The 10,333-nt window shown below is 44.9% G+C and overlaps 1 protein-coding gene across 1 annotated transcript in view; it reads right to left on the bottom strand.

Annotated features, from left to right (window-relative positions):
* NFASC (neurofascin) overlaps positions 1-10,107 on the bottom strand; it is a 198,440-nt gene extending 188,333 nt beyond the window's left edge. The window contains exon 1 of the mRNA XM_075064860.1: positions 10,035-10,107. The gene's annotated coding sequence lies outside the window, so the exon portion shown is untranslated. The remainder of the gene's footprint in view (positions 1-10,034) is intronic.
* Positions 10,108-10,333: the final 226 nt, after the last annotated feature.

Genomic DNA, 10,333 nt, shown 5'->3' on the forward strand with positions numbered 1-10,333 from the left:
AAACCTTCCTGTGGGGACCCCAAGACTCAGATGCTCTGAGTCTCACCACAAAGGGAAATAACCCCCCTCCCCCTTGTCTCCTCTTTACTTCCTCCCAGGCTTCCCTCCCTGGCTGGCCCGGGATGATCACCCTATCTCAATTCCTTGAAATGCAAATCAGCGAGATCAGGTTCTCTCACCCCTCACTCAGAGTCCCTGCAAATGCAAGCTTTGTAACACTCTAACACAAGAGATTTTCTCTTCCCCCTTTGTTCTTCCTCCCACAATTCCCTGGTGAGCTGCAGACGCAATCCCCTTGAGCCGCCCCCCCCCCGCTAGGAAAAATCCAACAGGTTTCAAAAAGAAACTTGATATAAAAGAAAGAAAAAGACATAAAAAATGGTCTCTGTATCAAGGTGAATATACAGGGTCATGGCTTAAAGAAAACAAACTGAATAACAGCCTTTATCAAAAAGAAATACCATTTAAAAATATTGCAGCAAAATACACACATGTAATACAAGAACATATAAAAACCTATATTGTCTTAACCTGTACTTACAACTTGAAACAGAAGATTAGAAAAAGCCTGGAGGATAGAGAGATCCCTTCTAGAGCCGGAGAGCACTAGAGACACAGACAAGGACACACACCCAAAAATTCCCTTCCTGAGCTTTGAAAATCCGGTTCCTGATTGGTCCTCTGGTCAGGTGTTTTGGTTCCCTTTGTTAAACCCTTCACAGGTAAAAGAAACTTAACCCTAGCTATCTGTGTTTATGATCAATTCAGCACTGGTGTGCCACATCTGGAGTTTCTGTGTCCAGTTTTGGGCCCCACTACAGAAAGGATGTGGACAAACTGGACAGAGTCCTGTGAGAGGGCAATGAAAATGATTAGGGACTGCGGGCACTTGACTTATGAAGAGAGGTGAGGACTGGGTCTTATTTGGTCTATGCAGAAGAGAAAGAGAAAGGGAGGATTTGATAGCAGCTACAACTACCTGAAGGGGGGCGGGTCCAAAGAAGATGGTATGTAGGGCTGTTCTTCAATGGTGGCAGATTGACAGAACAAGGAAACATATGCGTCTCATAGTTGCATTGGGGGAAGTCTAGGTTGGATATTAGGAAAAACTATTTCACTAGGAGGGCAGTGAAGCACTGGAATGGGTTACCTAGGGAGGTGGTGGAATCTCCATCCTTAGAGGTTTTTAAGGCCCAGCTTGACAAAGCCCTGTCTGGGATGACTTAGTTGGTGATGGTCCTGCTTTGAGCAGGGGGCTGGACTGGATGACCTCCTGAGGTCTCTTCAAACCCTACTCTTCTATGATTCTATCTCATGACCTTAAGCATCACAGCCACTTCCTCCCCCCCCCCACACCATGCCAGGGGTGGAGCCAAGTCCTTCTCCTCAAAGCTAGAGCAGGAAGGACAGAGTTTCCAGTGATCCGTCCCATTTCCCCTGTCTCAGTCACACCACTGTGCTTAATGAAAGTATTTGGACTTGACTTTCTGCAGTCACTTCTTCTGAAGTTCTGCATTCAGAGGAATAAAAAAAGCAAACCAACCCACAGAATGCCAACTTTTTCAGCTCTATTAGCTGCGATGACATGTTCTTTTAAGCCTATTAATTTGATGGTGCTGTATCTAGGTCATCTCCTGTAGAGGACTAATCAATGTCCATTTACCTGCAAGGCTAGTTGGGTGACAGAGAAACATTACCGCTGACCTCACAGAATGATTATTTGTGTGTGAAGATTTTGCACAGGACATTCACAATACACACAGTTCCAAATTAATTTGCTGTCAATCCTGAGAAACTTTCATCCCAGAAACCAGAATTTTTAATAGCAAGTTGGGTTGGGACAGCCAGGCACACAAGGAAGAGAGCTCTGTTATCAGGCTGAAGTCAGGTCAGCCTCACAGTTGCTACCATGGCCAAGACAGATGAGAAGAGGTCAGACAAAAATACAAAGCCCAATTGCTGATCTGACTGGAAAACGAAAACTCTAAGGGGCTTGGCATCTGGATCCTGGTGCTGTCAATCACCTAGATGCCAGTCTCTGAAAAGCAGCACAACATGACTGGTTTTTGTTAATGTTTACTGTCCTGTTTAGAGCATTATGTGAACCAGAGATGTTCTTGTGAGTGTACGCGAGACGTGGGGATGAGCGGGTGGGAGAGAGAGACTATGTTTAAGAGCCTGTGTAATAGTCACCATACAAGATACATGCATTCTGTACAAGTTACCAGAGCTTTTGTAGTAAGTTCTACGGGGGGTAAAAGAGGGAAGAGAGAAGAGATGTTAGTTTAGAGGAAGGCCTGGCTCCATCTTAGTTAGTATTCAATAACCGGTTCTTATTTAGTAGTTCCCCTTCCCCTCACCCCTTTCTCCACTGCATTGGCCATCTAGGACTTCTAAGAGATCATCCTCAACCCAAACAACTGTGCATCATATATCAACGTAGAGGGCACAACAGCCTAACCAGAGATCCTGTTTTCAATTTGTAACTAGACAGATAAGATGTGCAACGCTCTCAATCATCAGCTACACTGAAACCCTAGCAAAAATCAGCATGACACAGGCTTCACAGAACAATGATACCAAAAAAACGCAATACAAAACAACCCCCCCCTGAGGTTTGGTATCTGCCAGGTGTACTATGAAATGAGGACTAGACAGAGAGACTTCAGCGATGCCATGTGTGCAGTCATGTGTGCACAACTACAAAGGCTCAGTTCTATCACTCTCCTCTCCCTCTCGCCTGCACACATCTGTGGGGACGTCACAAGGATCCAAACACAAAAGCCAATGAGCTTGCAACAAGCATTCTTTGTTGCTGGGTCTACTAGAAATCTGAGAGCAAGATGTCACAAATCCTGACACCATTTAAGTGACAGCAAAACAGAGCTTTATATACATATATGCGCCCTTAACCCAATAAGGGTACAGCTCAGTATACAGATACGTCTTTATCACCACAGAGCCAAGCAGTGCTGTAAGGCATATTAGCAACTCTCCCAACTTGTCACAAACAGGACAGTGTAATTAAACATGAGGTGGCTGGTGGTACCATACCCTACTGTGAAAGAGGCATGCAGTGGTCAGAACTCGTGGAACAAAAGGATACAGGCTGACTCCAAGTACCAATCATCTTTGATTACTTTCAGCAGAATGACGTACACCATTCACACAGAAGATTAGTGCCAATTACACATTAAACTCCCTGTTAAATAAACCTACCATGTGTGAAACTTCTTAAAGCATGTGAAAAGGAAGGGTTGATCTTAAGCTTTTCTTCCTTGAGACGACCTCAATGTAGCATCAGCAACATGTGGATCAGTATTTCCCTGGTAGAAGGATCAGCACCCCCAACCCCAACACACACACTTTTAGACAGAACCTGAACTTTCCCCAGACCCTGTTCATAAGGAAAGGGCAGCCATTGCCATGTTTGTTTTAACTCTTAGAAGACAACTCAATTAAATGGTGCTAGCGAAGGTGTATTATGTGGGTCTTGGATTTCAGCACCCTGGACAGCTGTTGAATGAATAGTGCTAACCTGGTATGTTCCCTGTTCTCTTAGGGCAGTGGTTTTCAATCTGTGGTCCGTGGACCTCTAAGGGTTTGCAGACTATATCTAAAGGGGCACACGGAAGGTTGTTGTTACTATAGAACAGTGTTTTTCAACCTGAGATCTGCAGACTATGTCTAAGATTTCCAATTGTAAATCCCTATTGTAATTCTGAACCATTGCTCAAATCAGTACCAGGGTAGTATAACCTGGGAAACCGATTTTGCCCCTGAAAGAAGAAACCAGTGACAGCAATTCACTGCAGGAACTTGGCCATGGAGAGCTGCAGTGAATCCTCCCACAGCCTTTTTGTGGAAGATATTTCCTCTTAACCATCCAAACCTGGCATCTCTCCATTGTACATTTGGTCCAGATGAGACAAATTCAGAGAGGTCTAGAGCAGCCCTGGACATTAGTATCCTTCAAACCATTGTTGGATACCAGTGTCAGAACAGTAACAGCCAGGATTTCTAGCTAATGCTCTTCCAGCTAACTCTTAGCTTCCCCTCAACCCCTGCAACCCAGACCTTCCCAGTCCTCCCTACAAGCCTCCAGCTTGCAGCACAGGAGTGATGCTCTTGCTGTTTCTACATACCACAGGCTGCTCTCTCTGCCTGTAAGACAGTTGAGTGGGGAGTGCAGCACCAAGCAGAAAGAACCAGAGGATGCACAGATCACCATAGGTAGAATGATAGGATTTAGCCATACAGACAGCTATGGGGCAAAAGCCCACAAACTGAGGGATTCCTGAGAGGTACGGTTACGGTTTATCCTTTTTATTGCCCTTGAAAATGCTCACTTGAGTTAGCCATGCAAATCCATTTCTAGTTGTTAGGTTATTAATCCTTGGCTTGTTACCTCATTCACTATAGATTGCAAGCCCTGTAGGAGGGCTGAGGTTCTTAATCCTCTTTTTTTTTTTTTAATTTAATCCCTCATAACATAGCAAGGTTTCTTTCAGTCCTTGTAAAATATTAACAGCCTAGTTAGCACAACACTGAATGCAAGCTAATCCACCCTGAGCTGGGCTTCCAAGATCATATAGCAACTGCCCAGGACAGCTGGGGAAGGAGCAGCTGCACAGGTGAAAGACTGATGTCATGACATATGCTTTATTGGAGAAAGCACCACCAAAAAAAAAAAAATAGCCAACAAGATTTAAACCTGTAGTCCTGGATAGTTCACTTTAAAGAAGATAGTTCTGGAAAGAGATTACCTACAGTGCAAGGAAGAAAATGAAATCTTGGATGAGATTTGGTTAGAGGCTACAGAATTGTTTGAATGAATCTAGTTATAAGTTTTCACAGGCCACTCTGCTTGAAAATATCAAGGAAACTTTTGGTAATGATGAGCTGTAGCCAAATGAGACACCCCAGGAGTGTTAAGGAGACTGCCCAGGAAGTACAGACAAAAATTTAGGTTTTGGAATAAGAATTGTGTTAAAAAGAACATCAAGATCTATAGAAACGTGTTTATTTCCCCCTTACACACACCCCAGTGCAAACCAGACTTTAAAAACATATACATATACCACACAACAGCAACTAGTAAACACTCCAGTGCAATTAAGCAAAGCAATTATGGATGGGGAGCATTCTAATTATGGCCCAGATCCTGCAATATGGTCTCCATAGACTCTTGCACCTGGAGAGAAACCCACTGGCTTCAACATAGCTCCATGCAGGTGCAAAGGTCTGTGCAGATCATATTGCAGGAGCTGGGCCATAATTAGAATGTTCCCCATCCATAATTGCTTAGTTCAATTGCATTTAATTCCCGTGGACTACTTTGAAAAATCTCAAGAGATAGGCAGAGCTGAAGTCTGAACTATCTTTGTTTCTCTGTATAATGTCCAAGTTTAGCTAGCGAGTGCCTTTAATCCCTTCCTTTTACAAGCACTAACACACACACACACACACTTTCATTCAGTATCCATAAGTGTGTCCTTTGATCAGAAGGTTTTAATGGAGATTTAAAGCAAAGTGATTCACTCTTTGTGATGGCTTGGTCAGAACACAAGTGTTTCCTATATCAAAATACAAAATGTTGCTGGACAAGACTCTCAGTAATTGATCAACTGTGCTGTTTACATGGCAGCATTCACAGGAACATGAAGTGCCACTTATGGTAAGTGTATCAATTCCACCATCTCAGAGTCCTGGTATTCAGGGTTTGGCAAGTCACTTGCCATTTAAGATTTAAATTGTTGCAAGAAAAGCAACATGCTTTCATCCCACAGCAACCTTGCTTACAAGATAACTGGACACACTCTAGATATAGCATTGGACGCTACCAGTTACATGAATGATTATGGAGGTAAAACTAAATTTCAATATAAACTGCTCCAAAAGAAAGACAAAATTAAAGCTGCTTTAGAAAAAATGTTTATTCAATACTTCCCCCCTCATTTGTGAAACAAATACTAATAAAAGCCTCATTGCTTTCTGTCAGTATCCATTTTCTTTCAACTTGCCCTTCTCACGACCACAAATAACTCACCAACAGTATTTCAAACCTAAGATCCCAATAACCAGTAGTCTTCATCTACAAATTCTGATCTATTTTTCTTCTGCCACTTCTATGCCATCCAGCCTTCTGTTGTTTTTAATCTAAGAACCCAAAGTCCCTTCCAAAACCACAATTCAACAAGCTGGACCTCATCACATAAATAACTCCTTTTCAATAAACACCTTTAAAATACTTCTTTGTAAAACACAAAGAGGATAAGAGACCAATACATGAGCCCTCTCTCGCTCAAATGTTTACACACATAAGCAGCCCCAACACATGCAAGAAGCCTCACTGAAGCTCCATGACAACTTTCAGAAGTATGGATATGCAGGATTAGGCCTTATCTATTGCTACTGTATTATGACTGAGCATCTCTAATCATTTTTGATGTTGGTGCAATATAGAAAACCACCCCAAAGGCACTTAGCCAGCAACAGTGACAATTATATAGAAGACCCAGGAATGTTGAGACAGTTGTATCACATGAATGTCTGAACAGGCAGTTGAATAATTCATTGCAAATTAACATTCATTGTGAATTCTGGCAGTTCTCTCATCTAATAATTATTCAGGAGCAGATTATTTGACCAGCTCTGATTTCATTGTGGAGCCTGCACGAAGGTGAGAAAGTTACAGAAAGAGGTAGTACCAGCTCTGCAGCACACAATCACTGTCAGCAGTGCCAACTCTCACAGTATTGATGTTGTACGTAAAGCCCCAGCCCCTGGAGTCGTATTATTTCATGAAAATCTTGGCTTTGTTTTTATAAGGTTTCTAGACCTCATGTCTGCAGAGAAAAAAGCTTGAAAATGTGACCCTAAAGACACAAAAAAGGTGTGTGTGAGGGGCAAATAAAAAGGATCCAAGTTTTCCTTTTTCTTTTTCTTTTTTTTTAATCTCAGGATTTTTGCGACCTTGGCATTGGAAACATGGCATCCCATTTCCTGCCATCCTGCAGGAGGACCTGGATGTGCTTCCGTAAGGGCCTGGAGGATTTATTAACTGAAATCCACATGAAGAAAATGCTAGCTGGTGGAGGGACAAGGGGATCACAGCCACTCAAGGAGAAGTGCTGATTGTACAGGGTTGAGAACCTATGAGCCATCTGGAGGAAATCACTTGGGAACCGATGTCCTGGGATCAGTGGGGATTTCAGCAGTGACCCTCATCCCTCCTTCCTTAGCTTATTGAAAACCTTTCCCATGCTTTTCAGGGAACAACTCTCTATTCTAGATGGTAGAGTTGCTCCCCGCCCCCTCATATGTTTTCCAGCAAGTGGGGTGGGTGTGCATATATCATTTCACACACGCAAACCACTTCTGTCAGCAGGCAGGGTACAGAAGTTTGTAGGAGCAGGTGGACATGAAACTAGAGATGCCCAGTAGAGTGAGTTCAAGGAGGGATTTTAAAACCAAGAGGGCATTTCTATGTTGGATTCAGAACAGACAGGTAGCGAGAGAAGTGGACAAGGGCCCAGAGATGACACGGTTCCATGTTCTGGAGCAAGAGAGAAAATAAAATAACTTTTTGCTGTAATAGGCATTGCTATTGTTATTACTGTTATATAATTGTTATTATTACTGTAGCCCTTAACAAGCCCTAGTCATGGACAAGGATTCCTTCACGTTACATTAGTACAATGGGACTCCATATCAACCCTCCACACCCAAACCACCCTGACCTAGGAGTCCATTTCCAAGTTTTGCAGACTGTGCCCATCTCTACATTTAGTTGTGATTATCTGTATACATTATGTGAATGGAACATTCTCACATCACATCTATAAAAAGGAGCAGATTGCATGCGCTCCAGATCTAAGCAGTTAACAGAGAAAAAGCATGATCCTGAATTTAAGTGGTTATTTCTCATGCTAGACTGTGGTGTAAAGAAGTTTTGGGGAAACAAAGCAGTCATGCTGGCATTCAATTTAACTGTCTGCTGAAGGAGGCATTTTACAGAAACCTGGTTAACAATGAAGGAACCAGCATCTCAATCAACATCCTTGAATTTTTGCTTTTGTCTTCAGCATTTGTTAGGAGTACCTAGGCAACAGTGGCATCTCCACTGTATTCATCTTAAAACAGTAAGATGTCTAGATCTCAGTATGCCAAATTTCTGTCACATACCCAAACACACACACTTACACTTTGTACAGCTTTGCTCTCAGAAAGAGAAAGCTGGAGATATCGCTTCAGAAATAATACTGAATAGACAACACTGCTAGTCGCAGGATCTGACCTGGAAGAAAAACAAAAATCCCAGACAGATTCTAAAAAGAACTATCATAATTTTCAGTGAAAACATTTCTCTCAACCTTTCTGACCCTTAGTATAACCTCCCCATTCAGATCTTTTGCACTGTCTTATTCAAAGATCTTGCTCACTACATACATGTTATTTGTGTGTCCATGTTTTCCAAGGAGCAGACATGGCCAAATAAATAAATATCACACCAACACATCGTTCTTTCAGGCCCCAAAGGTTCCTACAGCAGACATGGACTGTTCACACACAATAAAAGGAAGAGCATTTATATGCCATTATGACCAGTTTCGGCACATTTCCTAGAGATAGCGAATAGCTGAACCTGCTGTATAGTCAGGAGTACACATGATTCAGCACTTACCACCTGACTAATACCGCCTAGCCTCACACACCAACACAACAGAACTTGCATATTTAAAAAAAACAATGTTAACAGGGACAAAGGACCCATCTCCCCATCTTATAAGCAACGTATTCTCTTGGCAAGGCCTCGATGCACAGATTGCAACTCACACTCCAGGTATTTTCATAATAACCCCACTGGATTAGGTCAGTAGTCCAGATAATCAGTACCTGCCTATGCCAGCAGCCTTAGGGGGGAGGTTAAATTAAATAAAATACACTGCAGTAAACAATTAAGAAATAACAATCCAGGAAGGGGGGGGGGAATTCCCTCCCCATCAGAGGTTGGTACATACCCTGAAGCACAAAGGCGGCTCATGGTTTATGTCCATACTACCTTTCCTTTCCGCACCTAAGCGCTCCCAAGAAACTGACACAAGTATTTTCACACACACACATACTGTACTGTAATACCATTCAACATTTAGACATCATAGGGTGGCAGGGGAAGAGAACCCTTTTGGTATCAGATACCAGCCCTGATGTTCACATTTCCCTCACCAAGGGAGAGCAAGAGATTAGAGCCGGGAGATATTCCATGAGGTCCAAAAGTAGACACGTCCCCACTGCATGGTTTTGTTTGACAAAATTTGGAATAAAGGTGGGGAAGAGGAGGAGAGACAGAAAAATCTCTCTATGGCAGATTCTGCAGCTGTCTTGAGGGTGGAACTTCTGTGGGATTTCACAGCTAGAGTGACCACAGAACCAGCTCCCCAACTGATCAGGTATCTCAACTCTTCACACATGGCATGAAGCCACATTACACCCTCCCTCCCAGGAGACTGTGTCACAGCCAGATGTTGCCCTTGGGTGGCGAGGGCACCCAGGGAAGCCGGTGAGGGCTGCGCGCCTCCGCAGCAGGACGGAATCGGGGCCACGGTTAAGAGGATTGGCCAAATCCCCCTGTAAGGCGCAGGATTAAATGCTCGCCCTCCCCAGCGGGCTAAGGGAGCCGCCAGACAGGCGCTTACACACGGACCCCAAAGACGTCCAGCCCCATTCTTCTCTGCGCTGAGCGGATCGCCTTGCGGACCAGACCAGGGCGGGATGGGGACTGCAGCAGCAGGGAGAGGACAGAGGGGTATTTGAGGGTGATGGGGGACAGAGGGAGGAGACGGGACAAGAGGGACCCCCCCCAGGAGGGATGCAGGAGGCAGTTTTGCGCAGCCCGGGCATGGAGAAGGGGAGCAAGCGCGGATGGGCCCGATCCCGCCCCGTTGCAAACCCAGCCACAGACACACGCAAGGGCAGCGGCGGTACCTCTGCACCTGGCCCTGGCCCTGGCCCTGCCCGCAGCAGCGCTTTACCTGGCCCGGCCGGGGTTGCAGCTTGGCACGCGCCTACCTCTGGCCTCCCAGCGCCGGCTGCACGAGCGCTGCGCCCCTGCTCCGCGCCGGGCTGCCCAGCTCATCCTCCTGCAGCCTCCCGCAGTAGGGCAGGGACCAGCGGGCTCGCCGCCGACCGCCGCGTGCGCGCTCTGGGGTGCCTGCGCGCCCCCGGGGAAGGGGGGGTGGGGGCGGAGCGCGCTTCTGTTGCTGCAGGTTCCGCTGCTGCGTTGCTCAAGGGACGGCACGGGACTGCCCTGCACCACTGCTTATTGGGGGGG

The sequence above is a fragment of the Chelonoidis abingdonii genome, chromosome 4 (genome assembly GCF_003597395.2).
Source record: "Chelonoidis abingdonii isolate Lonesome George chromosome 4, CheloAbing_2.0, whole genome shotgun sequence".
Classification (NCBI taxonomy): Eukaryota; Metazoa; Chordata; order Testudines; family Testudinidae; genus Chelonoidis; species Chelonoidis abingdonii.